This window comes from Sinocyclocheilus anshuiensis, unplaced genomic scaffold (genome assembly GCF_001515605.1).
Source record: "Sinocyclocheilus anshuiensis isolate Anshui unplaced genomic scaffold, SAMN03320099.WGS_v1.1 scaffold1170, whole genome shotgun sequence".
In the NCBI taxonomy this organism is placed as follows: domain Eukaryota; kingdom Metazoa; phylum Chordata; class Actinopteri; order Cypriniformes; family Cyprinidae; genus Sinocyclocheilus; species Sinocyclocheilus anshuiensis.
Window position 1 is genome coordinate 195,876 of NW_015538055.1, and position 15,711 is coordinate 211,586.

The 15,711-nt window shown below is 36.4% G+C and overlaps 1 protein-coding gene across 3 annotated transcripts in view; it reads left to right on the forward strand.

Moving 5' to 3' along the window:
• LOC107682503 (glycerophosphodiester phosphodiesterase domain-containing protein 5-like) overlaps positions 1 to 15,711 on the forward strand; it is a 58,060-nt gene that overhangs the window by 4,488 nt on the left and 37,861 nt on the right. The gene's annotated exons all lie outside the window — the stretch shown is intronic.

Here is a 15,711-nt window from a genome sequence, read left to right on the forward strand (position 1 = left end):
TTTCTTTCTTTCTTTCTTTCTTTCTTTCTTTCTTTCTTTCTTTCTTTCTTTCTTTCTTTCTTTCTTTCTTTCTTTCTTTCTTTCTTTCTTTCTTTCTTTCTTTCTTTCTTTCTTTCTTTCTTTCTTTCTTTCTTTTTTAATGGTGAATTTAACCATTTAATTCTAATTGAGTCACAATTTTCTTTTAGGACATTTTCTTTTTTCTGAAAGGACATTATTTTGGAATACTAAAAGCATGAAGACTTTTATATTTTCAAAAATGTCCCCATTTGTGTGACTGACATGTCTAAAATGCCATTAGAAACAAAACCTGACCAAAAGTTAAAAATGACCCCATTGCTGTTGCATGTTGCAAAATACACTCATACTGGCTTTTATATAAGCTTTTGTCTGCACTGAAGAATAAAGATCTGTTAGCTGAGTAAAAAGAATCACTGTTGCCCATCTCTAAGGAAACACTCTTCGTTTATCTAGCATGGCGGGTGTAATGTTGAATTATCCCTCCTTATCGTAAGTGAGCCGGGTGATGCTGTGAGATGACCTATTATTATTGTCAGTCCTGTGGGAGCTGAGCTATGTGCTGTCTTTAATTAGTTCACACCCCACTCCCACATGTCAAGGAATAATGGACGAGACTTTGAGACTCAAAGCACAGCGTTGCATCATTAGTGGACCAAATGACGTCTACCCTCTTAAGAAGCCCGCATCTGATGAGGTGTGCTTTAATACTTGGGGGTTTTAATCTTCATTGTGTTTGACGTTGGGTGATTTTTAACTTAGTACTTACAGCAGACATCTGTGGTTATTTGATCAGTAAGGATATCTTTACTAAATAGAAACAATTTAAATTAATTGTGAGGCCTTACTTGCTATGACATGTTTTACTGTACGTTTTGTCTTCGGTGCAAATGTTGTATCAGGATCACATGGAGTAATTTTTTTATTTTTATTTTAGTGATGATGTATCATATCGTCAGTCAGTAAACAAATTGAGGCTTACTGCTGCACATCTATTCATAGTTTTCACGTGATGTTATACTTTTAGGAACGCTCACCTGGAGGGCAAAACAAGGCTTTCCTCAGCTGCCTGCCAGTTATTTTTACCAGATTTGTACTAAGTATTACTGTACTAAGACTGTGATATTAAAAAGGCCAATTTCAGCATGCACCTTATTAATGATGCATAAGTAGATGCAAAATATGATCACTCTGATCAGGATTTTTGAGGCCGATCACTGATCGCCGATCACAGAAAGCAGTATCTGCCGATTCGATCACCAATACCGATCTTTTTAAAGCCTTCTTTTTATCATGTAGAATTATTTATAATGATGATCCAATCAAAATTTTTAGACATTTATTCAGGGCCTGAATTTCATTTTTGAAAATAAATTCCCCTCTTAGGTGACTCTTGTGAGAGGGGATTTTTTTATTTGAGGGGTGGAGGGGGGCATTTTTTAGACATTTTTCAAATATTTATATTTATTTCACCTAAATGTTTGACCATGCACTGCATTTTTGTTTTGACAATCGTGCAATTGTTGCACAATAGCTTACACACAGCACAAGCCTGATTTCGTGAGCTGTATGTGAGGCAGCCTTTTACACCAGGTTCACACATACTCCGTTTGCAGTGCGTATGCAGTCCATGTGCAGTATACGTAAGCGGTGCAGAAGCACCCAATCCAAATCCAAACATTGTTACTTAAAATGCTTTTTTCAGCATTGTGATTCTTTTTTTTACACAGTACAGTAATACAATCTTTTAATAGACGTGTGTAAACACAATACATATAAGAAAAACATTATTCAATGCTTTTTACTTTTGCATTTACGTCTAGATTGATATTAAGTTGCTCAAGCAAGTGGCAAAACATTTAAACTACTTTACTTACATTATCACAAACATTCTAAATAAAAACTTACCATTGACAGAAACAGTCAGCTCTACTGCCTTTTCTTTTGCATTTAAATCTTTATTACAAACAATCCTGCTGTTCATAAAGAACTTTGTTTTCCTACCTCCACGAGTGCCATATATTATTGCCTTGTTTATCTAAAAGTGCTCTTTTCCTTTAAACCTAGCCAAAAACCCATAGCCTATGTGTTGACTGTGAAACACAGGATACTCTAATTATATGCATTTATGGTGTAATTACTACATTTTCGTGTCAATCCATGTTCATATTTACTGCAAACAATGCGCTGTTACTTTAATTCAGCGCTTGCAGTGCAGCAAAAACAGACTCGGTGCGAAACGATCTCTGCATTGCTGCAGACGCACCGCTCCTAGAACACACTGCCGGACCGCAACCGTGTGCAGTGGGAACGCTTTAATCCGTTAACATGAGCGTGGAAAAAATACACACCGCATATGCACTGCAAACGGAGTGTGTGTGAACCTGGCGTTATGTGTGTGCGCTTTGAGTGAGGAGAGCGCTGCATGTCGTGCCAAACCTCGCACCGCAGGCGCGTCATCAGCTTGAGATCGTTTTTTTTTTAGATCGGCCTTTATAGAGACCGCCGATCAATAACCCAAAGCGATTATCGGTTGATAGTGATTGGTAGCCGATCAATCGGAGCACCCCTAGCCATTATATTAAAAAAATGCTTATCGTGCAATGTAGCATGTTGCGTTCATACAGTATAGAGTGCAACAGTTCTGAAAGTAAAAAAAAAAATTCCTTTTCTCAATAGGAAATTAATTTTTAATGTTAACTTGTAAACCTTTAGAGACTTAGAGTTATTCATTTAGAAAAACTACATTATCCATGATGCTATGAAGAAAATTCCACCAATCAGAGAGCTCGGCAGGGAACACATGCACTCATGAAGCACTTTTGCTTAAAATACTATTTTGTAATGTTGCGATTCAGCTCGTAGCTGGTTGGTTTGGTTCTTGGCTTATAATGCTTTAGCGAAGACTTTTTAAAAATTTCTGTGGGAAACTTAATCGAAAAAATACTTCTGGGACTAGCGCCACAGAGAAAGAGTTGACATGCACTGTTGCATGTTTTGGGTGCATCTGCTTGATTGCACATAGTATATAGTGCATCTTAGTACATTAAGGAATGTTAAAGTCAGCAATGATTTAAATATTAATGCTATCTATTTTCTAAATGCAGATCTTATTGTGAACATTTCATCTGTGCATATGATAAATTTTTTACAGAAGTTTAATCAAAATGTCATAACTAGACTTTACTTTTGGTAAAAAATGACAGACTTCGCTCTTCTGATGTATGCAGGACTCTTCCAATCATTTAGTCCACTTAAACTTAAACTCTGCCCCTTCAAGTTCACATCTGAGCCTCCACTTTTGTGTGAAGTCACTTGATTTGAAAACAATGAATTGGCCACATATTGCATACGTTGCTCATTCGAACAGTTGGCACCTGTGCGTACTGCCTCTCAGATTTCAGGTGGCAAAGGAAGGGTTAAGGCCTTCGTTTCGGCCAGAACAATGTTCCCTCTGTGTCTGCATGCCTCGAATGTCTTTGTCAGATGCTGGTTTTCCAGGGAAATGTTTCAGCACCTAGTATATGATTAAAGCCTGATCCAGAATTACTTTCTTCTCACCAGTCCACTGGACTTAATCAGCAGGGGTTGTTGCAAACTACTCCATTGGGCCATTCTTGTGCTTTCGGAATTAGCATTCAGGAGAGCAGCGGGTTCAGCTGGATAGAGAACGTGCCAAGCTCAGCATCTCTCTGTTTGGAGTGAGTGAAGCCATCTGAGCACAGTATGTTTATCCTGGTTTGTTGTTCGTTTTGCTATGTCCCTCGTGCGTAGGAAGTGTTAATTCACTTTGTCTCACTCTTTTAAGATTTTTTTGTTTTTTGAAAATATTTTTAGGGCAAAGCCTGTTTTTTTTATACAAGGTTGTCCACTGATATTGAATTTGATTAGGATTTAATTTGCATTTAGTATTGCTTTGGAAATAAAACAATACATATCCTGAAATATCCTGTTTGAATTCTATGTTTTTATATTCTGCACTAAGGCTTTGTTCATATTCCACATAATTTTGATTGTATTATAAATCTAATAAGTGAAATTCATTCTGACCATATTGAAACCCATTTTCAAATATCTGATTTTTGGATTGGATTGATTTTTGGATGGACTGTTTTGGCCAGTATGCCAAAAAACATGCCAGATTTTTGCTGCCTGTCTGAAAAAAAGCCTTAAAAGGCTCTCAAAACACAACCGGAAAAGCTTGGCATAGGAGTAAATTCTAACCATAGATGGCCAATAGAAGGCAGTCAATTAGATGGCTAAGGAGGAATGAATACTTGAACACCACTGAGCGGTGTTATGTCTTTAGCTCCATTACTCTCCTGAATAAATGATGGGGCATTAAATTAACCACATTTGATCTTTCAAAAACGGCGCTGTTCCACATTAACACAATGATGTGTGCGATGAGGTTGGGTGCCCTGTCATCTTTGATCTTTCTGCTCTTAATTTAAACTATATTGTCTCTGATGTGCATGGATAAGCTTGTACAAAAGATGTCAGAGAGAGAGAGATTATTTTGTTTAAACATAACTGTTGTATGCATTCTAAATTAAACCTCTATATATTTAATTCAGTACTGAAAAAAAAAAAATAAAAATGGTTCTTTGTCATTTTTACACTACCGTTTAAAAGTTTGAGGTCAGTAAGATTTTCTTAATGTTTTTGAAAGAAGTGTCTATTGTTTACCAAGACTGCATTACTTTGCTGAAAAATACACTAAAAACCGTAATATTATGAAATATTATTACAATTTAAAATACCTGTTTTATATTTGTATTATTTGTATTATTTTAAAGTGCAGTTTATTTGTATTATTTTAAAAGCAGAATTTTCAGCAACCATTACTCAGTCCTCTGTGTCACATGATCCTTCAGAAATCATTCTAATATGCTAATTTGGTGCGCAAGAAACATTTCTTATTACTAACGATGTTGAAAACAATATGCTACTAGTACTATTTTTGTCGAAACTGTGACATTTATTTTCATGATTCTTTGGTGACTAGAAAATTCAAAAGATCAGCATTTATTTGAAATGGAAATCTTAAGGAAACATTATAAATGTCGTTACTGTCACTTTTTTTATCAATTTATTGCACCCTCCCTGAATAAAAGTATTAATTAAAAAATCTTACTAACCCTAAACTTTTAAACAGTGGTGTACATTTTGTATTTGACCTATTATTTGTACATTTTATGTTTATTCGAGTATCACTCCATTAGCTTAGCAAAATGGTAACATAAATGTTAAAATCAAATGCTTATTGAGTAATGCACTATTTGTGTGGCACATGTTGAGGTTGCTGATGAGGTCACATGATTAGGATGGCATCAGCTGTCTATGTAGGCAGTATGCACTAGTCAGTACTAGTCTAGGCAGCTCACTAGGTTTTATAACAGAGCTAATCTGGATCATAATTAACTTGGAAATAGACCGTAATATGCCAAAATGGGAGAAGAACTTCTCATATGTTAAAATGAATTTGGTATGGGGATAGTAAACTGTAATATTGTCATTTTAAAAACAAATCTTTGAGCAAATTTCTTGTTGGTTATTGTTGCTTAGACTTATGGTGTGAAAAATATGTAGTGTGTTGCAGGTCAGTCATGATTTTGGCTTTTGTTCCTCTACTGTCTCACTTTTTTTCTCCAAATGGCACCACCTGCTGCTTTTAATTAGTGCCAGAGAGTAACTAAAATATCCTGAGTCCACAGACGCAGCCCAGCTCTCATCTTTGGCATTTTAAATCATAGACTATCTCCAGTCAGGGAGGAAGGAGGCATCTGTAACACTATATTGCTAGCCTTATAATTACTCTGCTGGGCATTTAGCACTGTAAAACGTAGGTAGTTGGTCTGTGAGAAGTGCTTTGTGTCATTTGTCACAACTGCTAAATAATGCCCACTTTTAATTGGTTCCAGTTTACGGTGATGAATTTTGCTTTCTGAGACTAGCTGTCAGATAAATTAGTCTTGTTCACAATTATCTAGTAATTGCCTGTTAATTTTTTATTATGCCATTTTAATTAGTTCCAATATATAATTTTCTCTCAGTTTTTTTAAAAAGAAAGTCATATTGTCCTGACAGTGAGTGTGTCTTTTAAAAAGACATCAAGTGGAAAAATGACTGCATCTAACGACTCTGTTCAAGGTAGCTTGTACAATAGAGGAAAGGAGCTATATTTAACTCAAGTCTATTACAGTGTCTTCGATCAGTTCGTGGCTCAGCGTTCTGGTGACTGGGTTTTTTTTTTGTCCATTGAAGATCCTCTCCTTGACCTGTGGAAGCTTGTTTGCTTGATCTCTCCACCCAAGAGGACAGAGCCCTCAGTGAGTGAGAAATGAAAAAGGAAACTCATTGGACATTTGACCCAGTTCATACGCTCGCTCACCGATCATGAGCGGTTTATCATGATTATGATAGCTGTCATGGTATATGGCAGTCTATTAGTCATTTAGTAGTAGGAAATGAAGGACTTGCTTATTTGTTTTTGATTGCCATGTGTCCCTAAACCAGCCTTTTAATTAATCTACATGACAGAGACTGATTAAAACACACACCCAATTTAATTACCCTTTTTTCCACTTTTAAAATCAATTCCCGTTTAAGTTCTTATATAAGGAACAAGTGGGAATGGCGTGTAATGAATGAAGTATGGTCAGATGGTCATTATCACAAAATAAACCCTGACAGGGTGATCAGGAAATAATTTATTATTGATCTTATTTGTACTTCATTACAACAATCCACCAGCTTAGCTATTAAAAATAAAAGACTAGAAATTGCAGAGTGATATGTGAATGTAACATTGGTATGTTGTCAATGGAGAGCAGTGAAATTTAAAGTTTAACAGTAATTATACAAAATATTTGATGCTCTGTGCCATGTTTTTGGAATAACCTATTCCAAGGAGCTGTGAAATAAATCTAATTTACAGTTTATTTTTGCAAAAATCCCATTATTGTGAAAAGCCGATCAATAAATAATAATAATGCAGTTAATTTTTACTTGCACTAACATTTTGTAACATTGGTATGTTGTCAACGGAGAGCAGTGAAATTTAAAGTTTAACAGTAATTATACAAAATATTTGATGCTCTTTTTGCAAAAATCCCATTATTGTGAAAAGCCGATCAATAAATAATAATAATGCAGTTAATTTTTACTTGCACTAACATTTTGCATAATAAATTAGCATGTGAGCAATAAAGCATTTGATTTGGAATGTTGTAGTTTGATTCATACCTCTATTTAACGGTCCTTACAAATGACGTTGGACTTGGCCATATAACATTATGACTTACGGTAAGAGAGGTCCATTGTTTTTTTGACAGTATGAAGAATTGTAGCCTCTCCAGTTTGATTGTGGTTACATTTTTGCTCTGTGCCAGTGTAGACTACAATCCCCATGTGTTCTCTTCAGGCTCATTTCATATCTGATGTGAGGTAATGACTTAAAAAAACGACTTGGTCGTTTATGTGTCATTTGTGTCACTTATTGGCCCAGAGCTTCACAAGCAACATATTTTGCTGTCACATAAACATTTTCCATTGCAATGTTTGTGTCATGAGCTGCCTTAAAAAGGTTAGAAAACACTGCATAAATGCACAGTCATAATGTTGCTAACTTGCTATGTCTGCATTTTGGACTCCTCTGAAATAACAGATTTCCACATCAGCATTTTGTCATTCTCATTAGCATTCTGAGCGGGCTGTGGTCTGTCGGCACATCTTTTTTCATGCTAGCATCCTTGGCTGAAATAGATCAATGTCTGAAATCAATCAAACATAGAGCTTTTGTCAGTGTTCTGTCACCAACAATAAGCCTGATTGGACTTGATCCGTTTTTTCCATAGTGTCTTGTGGTCAGTGTACATAACTTTGTCAGATCTACCGGTAGGTAGTTACTTCTCAGTGTTTTGATTACCGATTAACCAATACATATTTTTAATGTCTGATCCAACATATAAAAAGTAGGGTAATAACGGAAAATGTGCTGATGAAAAGATCAGTATATCCTGGTCAATATATCAGTCTTTCGCTAGTTGTAATGTACTTTTGCCCCACGTTGGGCGCCAGATAAGCTGGTTGTTGAATGGTTTTGTGGTTTAAAATGGTTTAACTGGTTACACAGGTTAAATGTCCTGCATATGTCCTTGATTTTTCTCTCTTTTTTCCTGAAGTTGCAAAATTCTTGGTCTTAGTATGCGTTTAAATTCTGGATCAATTCCAAGCCCTTCCAGGAAGTTTTATTAAATAATCATTTAGAAGTACGGCTGTTAAAAAACCTGAAGTAGAATAAAACCTTTTGATAGGCAGAAGCAGCGTGCGTTGCACAACCACAAAAATTTGTGATTGTACAAAAAGAGCTAATGCTTCATTTTCAGTTTGCTTAATAGGCAAATAGTTTCTCCAACAATATTCCAAGAAACAACCTCCACCACCCCAAATATTATTTCACCACCAGCCGCAGCAGCTCTGCTGGTCTTCCACCACTCAGACTCTGTCTGTTTATTTAGGTGTGCTGTGGAGGAGGTCATGTCCGAACTGTTTGTGGTCTTTGTAAATTCCAGCCTGAAGTGTTTTAAAAAGTGTCTGTGAGCGTCTAATATGTGAGGTCACATTCACTCCCTCGTTGTAAGGGAGTATTTCAACTCAGCCCTTGTGCAAAGTATTTGGCAGTTTTGAGCAAACAGGTGGTCACTAGAATATCTTTTAGTATAGAGAGAGTGAGTAGGGGTGCCGCTGACACAGCATTGGAACGCTTCAATTTAGGAGGGAGTCAGACATAAACAACCTGCTAATATGAGTCAGGTCATGGCAGGGCCTGTATCATCTTTATCATCTCCAACCCCTCTCTTTAGTACATTGTCCATGGTGCATCGTCTAGTCACTTACTTGCTATGGTTTAGTATTAAAATAAAAACAATGTGTTTTAGACTGTTTAGATACATGATTTGGACTAGTTAAATGCCAGGTTGGCTGTAAAATTGTTTTTGTTATTGTCTTCTTGCTGAATCCTCATGCTAACCAATATTATTTTCTCATAATTAACAGTACAAATGGTGTTGTGCATATTATATAAAATATTTCATGGATATTATATGAAATATTCTTTAAGGAGCAATTTGTTCCAGTTCTGATGGATGGAATAACAGATGCTTAAAGGGAATATTTTACCTGATACAAGTGAAGAAAAGTTTAAGAAAGCAATTTGTCTCCTCCTGTGGAAAAATGCAACACCTTTGTCCTGTAAATCGATCAGCTTTGACATCTTACCACTGAATAAAAACAAAATGTCCGCAACCTTTCCCTAAGGCAAAGAGGCAATTTTTATCATTTTCTGCAATTGTCTCTTCACTTGTCAAGGACCGATGACGGTCATTTGTAGCACATCAGTTTGAAGAGTCCTTCATTGCCTGAGGTTACTTTGAATGTCTCATAGTGCAATGACATCTTAAATAACAACTCAGGGGCTTGTTTAGTTTGTCACCAGGCTGTAAACTGTCTAACTCCCTTGTCTTTTGCTCATTGTGACCATTAGTTTGACTTAAGTATATGGTAAATATGTTTAAGATGCTAATAGTAGATTGACTCACAGAGGCCTTTTCTGCCGATAGGTGTGGTCAAATTTAGCATTGTTCAGTGAGTTTTGGCTGGCGAAATCCAGTCATTTTAAAAAGAATCCATCTAAATGGGAATTTCACATGAGGGCGAAGAATCCCAAGCAGATTTCGCAACAGGTTAAAGTTGGACACACAGATTTGCCACACTGACCAACAAAAAGCTGCTTGGTTTGAAAGTGACTTCTATGTGAGGATCATGCATTGCTACGCTATTGACAATACACAATCGACCTTTTTTTGCCCACAAAATTTAGCCTAAAATTCACAAATGTGACCACACCTTAAGACTCTTGAAACTGTCAATGATACTGTTTTTTTTTTTGCTGTAGGAGGTTTCTTTTAACTCAACCTTTCCCTTCTAATCTGAGATGCAAACTGCTGAACCGTTTCCGTTAATGGAGGCTGTTTGTCACTGTTGCGGGGCAATAGGAAATGAAGTAGCAGAAAAAGAGAATATTGTTCCTAAACTCTCACCCAATTCAGAGCCCTAAAAATATGGTACAAGAGTCAACTAGATGTGAAACTCTTTCTATGTCTGAGAGAGTTTCACATCGATTGAGTCGACTGAAACTGTGTGACTTTGTGCCATATTTGAAGACATTTTCATTTTATGTATGTGCTTTTATTTTCTGAGAATTCCGGTAGAGATCATAGGGTAAATTCTAAATCCATGCACAATTCCGCTGACAGTGTCTAAAAGTTAATATTTTTTCTTCCCAAGTGCTTAGCCGTGTTTACATTCTCCTTTTCAACTGATAATTAAAAGAACTGGTGACCCAGCAAAAAGTTGATATATTTAAGGAGACTGTAGAGTTTTGTATTGCAATGTGACTTGTTTTCCTTTTCTGAGAGTTCTGTTGAGACAAGGAAGAGCTGACGGCTGCATTTCATCACTAGTTCATAACAACAGTGACTTATCCTAATTATTTTAACCTCCTGTGTTCATTTATTGTGCCATTTAATGTTTGGATGATGTTAATGAATGAATACATGATGATTTATTCTTATTTATATATTAAAAAAATATCATTCTAGATATTCCTGGCATGCAAACATTAAAAATGTAAAAAGTTGGTGTAAGAAGTCTTTCAGCCATGTCTAGCATGACCAGATCAAATTAACCCTATAATTATCCCACCTGCTCTATAGATTACCGTTCCCCTTCTAAAACTGCCACACGCACAGCAGTAAATATGCTTAATTATTCAGCAGTTCTCCAAAATGGATTCTCTTCTCTTCATGGGAGTGCAAGAATAATTGCTTTCTTTGCAATTAACAAACACTGACAGCTAATTTACAGAAACACAAGCTGATTGAAGCTCATTTTGGTTATGTAAGAAGTCATGTACTTCATATAACACACCCTTGAAAGAGCGTGATTCAGTCTGGCTTGTAAAAGCTGAGCTTTTTAATACAGATTTTCATATTCAATTCCAAGGACATGGATTGTTTTTTCTAAAGCAGATTAGCTGATGGTAGTACAACATCACAGCCCCTAACCTTCACCCTTAGCCCTTTGCAGGTTCATCACTGTTGAAATTAGGTGATGTGACCTCTGATGTTGCCTGTTATGTTCAGCTAATCAATAGAAGAGTCTCTGCTATTATTTTCCATAAGCCTTTAGGTTACTTTTGAAGTGGACATTCACATGAGACCTTGGTGATATAAACTAACTCTCATTTCTCTGTTGGGTCCTCTAAATGTCGGATACGCCTCCCACCAGTGCAGTGCCCATAAAAGACTGCTGGTGGTCTCCATTCGCTCCCTGATGTCCCTGATTACTGTTTGGGTGCACTCGGCAATGATTCATTTATCAGATAAGCAAAGGAGGTATTCAGAGATATGATGTGCCATGCTTATAAATACGGGAGCCCTCATGAGAGGCAGCCTGGAGATTAATTTGGATAATTTGCTTGTGGATTTTTTCAACACGACTTGTTTTCATTAACTTTATTTCTGTCTAGATCAGCCTATGTCATATTTTTGCAACCCTAACAAGTTTTCATTTAACTTTCCGAAAATATACATTACCACTCAAAAGATTGGGGTTGGTAGGATTTTTAAGTCTTGAGCTCACCAAGGCTGAATTTATTTGATTAAGAATACAGTGAAACCAGTAATTATGTGAAATATTTTTACACACTAACTGTTTTTTGTTTTTAGTTTCTGTTTTGAAATGTAATTTATTCCTGTGATCCTTCTTTCTTTCTTTCTTTCTTTCTTTCTTGAACAGTAGTATGAACATAATTTCTTAAACATAAAACTTTTTTAAAACAGATTTGTAGTAGAAATCCAACAATAGACAACACTGAAAGCACTTCTCTGTCAGCTTTTCCACAGTGTTTGGATTTGTGCAAATGAAAAGCTGTCTCATTAGATGACAGTGTTTTGGCTGATGCCAGGGCCGCCCTGTCTTCCCTGATAAGGGTCCCAGAGGCTTAGTCCCTTGCTCACAGAGACTGATAAGTAGGGGAAAATCTCTGAGCTGAGGCTGCAAGAATGTGAATTTATTCTCTTGGGCAATTCAGTGATGATTACTACAGACACTGTGCCGATCTGGTGACTGACACACATGAACGCGAGGATGGTTGAGGGTCCACTACTGATACACTGGCAGTTTTCAGGTGTTGATGGGATCCACAGACAAAAAGTAGTCTCTTATGCTCACGCAGGCTGCATTTTTAAATAAAAAATGTAGTAAAAACTAATAATGTGAAATATTACAATTTAAAATAACTGTTTTCTATTTTAATGTATTTTAAAATGTAATTTATTCCTGTGATGGAAAAGCTTAATTTTCAGCAGCCATTACTCTAGTTTTCAGTATAACACAATCATTCAGATATCATTCTAATATGCTGATTTGCTGCTCAAGAAACATTTATTATTATCAATGTTGAAAACAGTTATGCTGCTTACTTATGTGGAAACCATGATATGTTTTTTCATTATTCTTTGATGAATAGAAAGTTTAAACAGGGTTCCCATGGGTCCTTGAAATACTTGAAAGTTTGTGAATCTGAAAAAAAAATGTCAAGGCCCTGGAAAGTTTTGAAAATAAAAATACATAGATACAGGTCCTTGAAAGTGTTTGAATTTATTTTGTGCAAGAAGTTTTCTGGAAAAAATTCCATATTATTCCCTCTGGTCCGCTAATGTGTTATTTCGCCAACACTTCGTGGCCTATGCATACTAGCTTGCTTGATTTACGTTAGTTACGCGCATTTTACGTGTTACGTTAATTGTTTCCCGCGTGAGATACTTTGTGTTGTATATGGCAAGACAAAAGAGTCAGAATAAAATTTATGCCGTTAAATACTGCGTTTTTTACCGTTTATGCATGGTTTTTATGGCGTCTGCTATCAGGACGGCATATTTGACGGTGCTAATGCTGTTTTAAACACCGGAAAAAACAGCGTTTTGTATGTAAATGCAATTTATCTATAGCGTAATTCTGACTTTTTTGGCTTGCCATAGTTGTACGTTGCCATGACGTTCACGCACGCATGAAACTACTACAATGGTACCTTAACGTTTCATAGACACACCGTGAAATTAATGCTGAATTGCTTTGCTTGTTAAGATAATGTTAACCCATGAGGCAAGAAAAACTTAAAAGCATATTCATATATCTTAAAACTTCTGGTTACATTTGCCTAAGCTCTTTTCAATAAAATCCATGCAAAAGTTAATATCAGATCATTTTAGAATACAGTATAGGATTTATCGAATATTCTTCAGTTTTATGCAAAACAGAAATACGACAAATAGAATATCAGATCTCTGTCATATGGTCAAAAATAAATGCAAAAAAAAAAAATTTTTTTGCATAGTTGTTTGACACATGAAAACTGTAACAATGTATCTTACAAGGTAACACGGTGTAACCGTGATCTCACTTGAAATGTGTCCCCACATTAAGTCCTTGAATTTGAGGGTACTGGAACTGGAAAATCCTTGAAAGGTCCTTGAATTTTAAGTTACCCAAGGTGTGGGAACCCTGTTTAAAAGAACATCATCTATTTGGACTAGAAATCTTTTGTAACAGTATAAATGTCTTTGTTATTTAATGCAGTCTTGCTGAATAAAATTATTAATTTCTTTAAAGTCCCCCTGTAGTCAAATATTTTATCCCTTAAAACTTATCTTTGATAATCAAAATGACATATTTAAATGTTTTTTCTTGTGAAAATAATTTTCTCATGCCTTAAAATAGCTTGAATGTAACTCTACACCCTTGCCTCATTTACTATACGCGGATCTATGAATATGCAAATTAGCCCCGCCTCCACTCAGTCATACAGCCAGCGCCTCCTGATCCACTGAACTGTAGTAACCGCAAAACAATGGCATACACGGATAATGACTGATAAAACTATGTTTTTACTAGTGGACAACTACAGTGAATACTGTAACATTCGTTAAAGTTACTGACTTGATGATGTTGTGTCCTAAAATGCCTTGAAGACTCGAATACAGCCGTTTGTGATTGTTAATTCGCGCCCGCGAACATACGCATGTGAAGTGCAGACGCAGCTGCGGGAGAGGTGCGTCTGACTCCGGGCTACTTTTACACTGTTGCCACGGGATATAATGCAAGTTAGCGGTTCTAAATTCACATTAAACCACAGCTTCATGGGTTTTTTGCTCTGATTTATTTTTGGTTTTGTGCTGGTATTGGTATATTTTGCATGCTAGTGATAGGAATCGATCCCTTGACGTGAGTCATCCTTTGGGAAACTACAGTTTTAAGGAGAAAATACTCAGCAATGGTGTTGATTTATAGATTGGCACATAATTTGTCTAAAAGCACATTAAAAACACCACATAGAGAAATAAACAACATAAAAAACTTGATTTTCACTACAGGGGGACTTTAAATAAACAACTGTCATCTAATGAGACTGGCTCCAAACTTTTGAACCGTGGATTCAACATTGATAACCACAGTTTGAGCTAGGGCTCAAACCCTAGCTCAAACCTCGCGGTGAGGGAAGTTCCCTTGCGGTAATTTTGAGTGGCTCAATAGCGCGGTATGCTGTATTATCGCCATACATATACATATACATACAGTGGTGTGAAAAAGTGTTGGCCCCCTTCCTGATTTCTTATTTTTTTGCATGTTTGTCACACTTTAATCACTGTCATCCTTTGGGAAACTACAGTTTTAAGGAGAAAATACTCAGCAATGGTGTTGATTTATAGATTGGCACATAATTTGTCTAAAAGCACATTAAAAACACCACATAGAGAAATAAACAACATAAAAAACTTGATTTTCACTACAGGGGGACTTTAAATAAACAACTGTCATCTAATGAGACTGGCTCCAAACTTTTGAACCGTGGATTCAACATTGATAACCACAGTTTGAGCTAGGGCTCAAACCCTAGCTCAAACCTCGCGGTGAGGGAAGTTCCCTTGCGGTAATTTTGAGTGGCTCAATAGCGCGGTATGCTGTATTACCGCTATATATATATATATATATATATATATATATATATAGTAAACAGAAGAGAATGACAAAATAACGGTCTACATAACAGAACATAAACCTGACAATAAGATCGTTAGGCTATTGATGTTTCCACCTGCGCGCGTGTTCTAGACGGGCTGTCAGTCAGTGCAGTTACAGTGTTGCGCCACAAGGTGGTGGAACGTGACTGTCATTCAACTACACGTTCAAAAACGCTGATTCATTCATTCAAAGAGACGTAATGAAACACGCTGTTGAAATCATTTTAACTTTGAGCGCCACTTTAGAAGGCTCAGCTGACCAGCTATGCGTCGATGCTAAGACAGAGATTTTGCTTTCCTTGGACACGACAACCTATTTTTACAAATATACAGTATATGACTCGGCCTGGACGACAGACGCAAGTAATCGAACGCGCTCAGTCGATCTCTCAAGTGCAAATCTACGGAGCCTCTGTACAAATCAGCATGGTGCACATTATGTTATCATTAGTAACTTGTTTAATATTCAGTCCACATGCATGAAGTGTAAAACGAGATGGGCATAACCTTACGAAAAAAGAAAACACGCAAAAATCGCGGTTGCATT